General features: G+C 39.3%; 1 pseudogene; it reads right to left on the bottom strand.

Moving 5' to 3' along the window:
* Positions 1-2,848: 2,848 nt before the first annotated feature.
* LOC120588648 (uncharacterized) lies at positions 2,849-2,967 on the bottom strand (annotated as a pseudogene).
* Positions 2,968-5,355: the final 2,388 nt, after the last annotated feature.

Raw genomic sequence — 5,355 nt, 5'->3', positions numbered from 1 at the left:
TCCTTGGTGGAAATGGGGGTACTAGAATAGATGCCTGGAAGCCAAAAAAACAATCAATGTCTTGCTTCCTGATAGCACACTTTTACGACTTCTCAGACTTCACTAGAAGTAAGTTCCACGAGACCAGAATTTTTGTCTGTTTTGGTCTCTGTTTTATCTCATGTGCGTGGAACAGTGCCTGGCACATGATAGGTTCTCTACACATATTTGTTGATTGAATGAATAAATGAATGACTAGAGAAGCTGTAGATATAGCTTCTGGAGTCAAGTTGTTTGGTTTCAAAGCCCGACTCTCTTACTTCCTAGTCGTGTTAACTTTGGGTGGGTACTTGACTTTGTGTCCATGTGTTTAAGTTTCCTCATAGCTAAAGTAGCCTTGATAAATAGGTCATCAGGTTGTAGTTAGAATGCACTTAGAACAGTGCCTATTATGTTGGCTATTGTTTCATCTATCTATTGCTGTGTAACCAACTACCCCAAAACTCAATGACTTAAATCAACATTTTATTTATTTGTTCATGATTCTGTAATTGGGCAGGACTAAGAGTAGGCAACTCATTTCTGTTGCAACATCTATGATATCATCTTGGCTCACATGTCTGGCAGTTCAGCAAAGATGACTCAAATGGTGCGGGGCTGGCTGGAAGGCTTATCTGGGATCATATATCGGGGACCTTGTTTCTTGCTGTCAGCTGGGTTCTCAGTTCTCTTCCATGTACCCTTAGGACAATTCCCTCTTCATATAGTCTCTCATGTAGTTTCTCCATGAAGTCTCTGAGTTGTCCATATAAAAAGTCTGGCTATCCTACTTTCAAGAGTGCAAAAGTAGAAGCTTCTAGGTCCTTAGGGCATAAAGTCTTAAGGCTTAAGTTTCTAATCTTGGCACTGTTGACATTTTGGGCTGGATAATTCTTTGTTATGGGGGACTGTACTGTGCATTGATCGTTGGGTCTTTAACACTCTCTGGCCTCTACCCACTAGATGCCGGTAGCACTACCCCCTTCCTCTAATTCGTGAAAAATAAAATTGTCTCCAACACTGTCGAACGTGCCCTGGAAGGCAAAATCTCCCATGGTTGAGAATTACTTGGTTAAAGTAAGTTCACAGGTTCAGTCCAGAGTCAAAGGGAGAGGCTGAAGAAGAAATGCATACCAGAAGACTTGGTTCATTGAGGGCCATCAGCATAAGAGACTTCCACTGCTATTATTATCTCTGAGCATTGCCTACAGCTGGAACCCTTGTTCCTGGATTTTGCCCATGTGCCAGGTCATTTCTCCCTCCTTCTAATGGGCTGCTCATTTTAATTTCTTGTCTGAATGTCTCCTCTTGTCATTGATAGTGCTCTGCAGCATCCATTTCTGGTCACTGCTCTTGGCTTTCTCTCCTGCACCACCCTAATGTTCAGTCATGCTGGTTCTCTTCTCTCTTTCCCATCCTCTGTGTCTAACTAAGCTATCTCTAGTGCTCATGTCGTAGCACGTAACCAGGCTCTGGGGCTGGTAAGACTGACCTTTTGGCCTCTGAATATGGCATATGCTTTCACACTTATGTGCATTAACAACTGCTACACTTGTCTTTTCACTCCTTCTCCCACTAACTAACTCCTACTTTTCCCTCAATATTCATCTTTGGGGCTACCTCCCCTAGGAAACCTTCCTAGAAAGCCCAGTCTCCAGTCCAATTTAGCTGTTTTCTGAGGGCAGAAATCACGTCATATTTATTTTCATGTTCCCAGCACAGTGTCTATTGCATGGAAAATATTTCTTATATGAATAAATAAATGATTTAAAAGCCAAAAGAAAAAGAATAAAATTTGAAGAGAGACTAAGGAAGTGTAGGAGTGAATCGTGTCATTATTTGAGGGAATAGCCTTCTGGGCAGGAGGAGCAGCAAGTTCAAGGTTGGGGGGCTGAAGTGGCTACGGTGTATTTGAGGAAGAGGAAGGTGGTTAGCTGGCTGGGTCAGAGTGAGAGAAGAGGAGAGTGGTTGGAGTTTTAGTCAGATAGGTAACAGAACAGATAATTTGGCTTTGTAGGTGAAGATAAGGACTCTGGATTTTATTCTAAATGAGATAAAAAGCTTCTGGAGGAAGTTTTGAGCAGAAGAGTATCTTACGCTGACCTATGTTTTTAGAGGATTATTCTGGCTCCTACGTTGAGAGGGGTCAGGACCAGGGAGGAAGCACCTAGAGCAGATAGGAAATTATTACAATAATCTGGCAAGAGATGATAATGGCCTTTCCTGGTGGACTGAAGATGGGATACAAGAGAAGGACAGGCATCAGGGATGACTTCATGGTTTGGGGCTTGAGCAAGAAAAATGGAGGCTATTTTCTGAGAGGGGGAAGACTGCTTTGAGATGGAAAGTAATAGTCTAGCTTTGACATAGTAAGTATGAGATGCTTATTATACATTCAATTGCTTGCAGAGTTGACAGCTAGATATACAAGTGTAAAGTGCAAAGGAGGTGCATAAACTGAAGATATAAATTTGGAATTTCTTACCTCTACTAGAAGCTAGGATAAATTTCTATGATTTAAAAAATGACAAAATATAATGGCTCAAAACTAGAAGTTTATTTCCCATAATTCAACAGTCAAGGAAAGTTCCACATCATTGGTAAACTGTGACAAAACCTAATTCTATGGAGAGTTGGAGACAAAAACCTGATTGAAGTGGTTTGACAAAGAATGGGAAAAGGGAGGATTGGAGTTGGAGACTGTGCATAGACAATTTATCCGAGGAGTTTTGTTATATATATTATTTTTTTTTAGGTGAGGCAACCCTTAGTTGACCTCACAGATTGCCAGGACTTTGTCAGCTTATAAGCTCTTATTTTTTATTTTTTACTCCTACAGCACCTGGTCTTCCTAGGTGGTCTCTCATTTAAGTATTAACCTGGCCCGACCCTCGTTAGCTTCTGAGATCAGATGGAATCGGGCTTCTTCAGGGTGGCATAGCTGTAGAGGAGTTTTGTTATAAAGAAGAGCCAAGAAATGGGTGGTAGCTTGAGGGAGATATAGGTTCAAGGCTTTTTGTTGTTGTTGTTTAATTTTTAATAGAAAAAAATACAGCATGTTTTTCTATTGGTAGGAATGACTCAGTAGAGAGGAAAAGACTGATGATGCAGGAAGGAGAGAGGAGAATTTCCAGAGCCCTGTCTTTGAGTAGGCAGAGGAAATGCCAACCCGAATGAGGGCTTGGCTTTAGATAGAAGCATGAACCATTGTTCACTCATGAAAACAGCAAGCTAGCCAGAGTTGACAGGCACAGATGTAGGTAAAGGATCAGCTATCCTGGTTTGTCTGGGACTGAGGGGTTTCCTGGATCATGAGACTTTCAGTGCCCAAACTGGTACAGCCAAGGGCAAACAGAAATGGTTGGTCTTCCTAGAGGTAGGAAAACTTGTTGTGTGAGTTTATGGAAGTTCTCTTTTGATTGCTTTGAGTATTACCAAATGAGAAAGGGCAAGCCTTCCTCAGTTGATTCAACCCATTCCTAAGCATCTACACAGGCTAAATTCTAGCATTATGTAATGCGAAGGACATTACAGTGAATAGTTGTTGTCCCAGTTCTTGAGGAGCTTAGGCTAGTGAAAAAAATAGAAAAGAACATGACTATGTATAAAGTAAGGCAATATGGAATGTGTGTAATGAGTTTATTCATTGTAAGGCATCTTAGTCATGTTTCATATTCTTCAGGAACCTATTCTCTGCTTGAATAGATAAAATTCAAGAATAATAACAGTTAACATTTCCTGAGATCTTACTGATTTCCAGCAGCTGTATATCCATGATCACATTTTATCTTTACAGCAACCTTTGGACAGGTCCTATCATTATTATCTCCATTTTACAACTGAGGAAACAAATGCATAGTGATGAGGCAATTTGCTCCAGGTCACACGGCAATTTACTTCAGGTCACATAGGCAGGTTTTGAATCTTGGTTGACACTCTGCCCAAGCTCTTAAGTACTATACTACACTGTCTTCTGAAAATTGCTATAATGCATGATAAAATATGATTTTGATGAATAGTACTGACAAGTGCCCTACAGATTTAGAAGGAGAGATAATTTTTGTCCAGGGCAATCAAAGAAGACTTCCTGGAGGAAGTGTCATTAAATGGAACTTGTAAGACATTAGGCAGAGGTGAAAGAAGGACATGTCAAGGCAGATGAATATCAGTGAGGATTAAGTTCTCTTTTTTGTCACTGACCATCTCCATAGACTCCCAGAATCCATGATCAGTTTGTTTTTCCTTCTATTACCTCCAAAAAAGATGTTTTGGACTTTAAGAAGGTAGAACTACAGAATGAAATGATGACTTTTACTTTCTTACACATATGTAGCTTGTCTTTATAGTTCCAGAATGGACAACGGAACCCTGTCGGTCTTCAAAGAAAAAAATTAATTAACTAAATAAAACTTAAATATATACATTTAAAGTATAAAATGTATAGAGAAAAGTACACAAATTATAAGTAATTTCATTAAATAAACATGCCTGCATGACCAGCTTACAATAAAGAAAAACTTTGCCAGCTTCTCAGTAGCCCCTTTCATACTCCTTTTTAATCACACTCCCTACCACTGAAGTTAATGATTATCCTGACTTCTAAAACCATAGATTAGTTTTGCTTATTTTTGAACTTGGTATAAATGCTATCCTACATTTTGTTCGTTTTTTGGATCTGGCTTCTCTTATTCAGTAAGTTTTTAAGATTCATCTATATTGCAAGATATAGCTGTCGGTTTTTCATTCTCATTGCTGTGTGGTTTTACACTGAATGAATATTCCAGTATTTAAAAATATTCCACTATTTTAAAACCTTCTACTGTTGATATATGTTTCAATAATTTCCAGTTTTTGGCAATCAGGACTAGTACTACCATGAACATTCTTGCACATGTTTTTTGGAAATGGGCTCATTTCCTTTGAGCATAAATCTGCACATATATTTAAAGATATGCCAGATTCTTTCTAGTACTTTCATGTGTTAGCACCTGGCTGTACCTCTGACACTACCCAGCATGTACAGGTGAGATCATGGGGTCAAAATGACCCTTACCAGTGCTCCTGGGTTTGTTGCTGAGCTTCTTACCAGATTAGCACTGAAAACAGATAACCAGGTGTCTGGAGATAAAAATTAAGTATTGCATGTAGGTGGTTTAGCAAAGATCAACCAGAAGCCAGCCCTATCTTACTCCTGAGTGGCTCTGATCCAAAACTATCAGTACAGCTAATTTTCATTTCTTCTGAGCAACTCTAGCTGCAAAGTCCTTGTAGTTAACTGTTCTTAGCCAAAGATGTTTTGTTTACCACCTATTTACTATGTGCAGAATATTATAGATA

The sequence above is a fragment of the Pteropus medius genome, unplaced genomic scaffold (assembly GCF_902729225.1).
Source record: "Pteropus medius unplaced genomic scaffold, Ma_sr-lr_union100, whole genome shotgun sequence".
In the NCBI taxonomy this organism is placed as follows: domain Eukaryota; kingdom Metazoa; phylum Chordata; class Mammalia; order Chiroptera; family Pteropodidae; genus Pteropus; species Pteropus medius.
The sequence above is the reverse complement of the archived record's forward strand: the minus strand, read 5'-3'. Positions and strand labels throughout refer to the sequence as shown.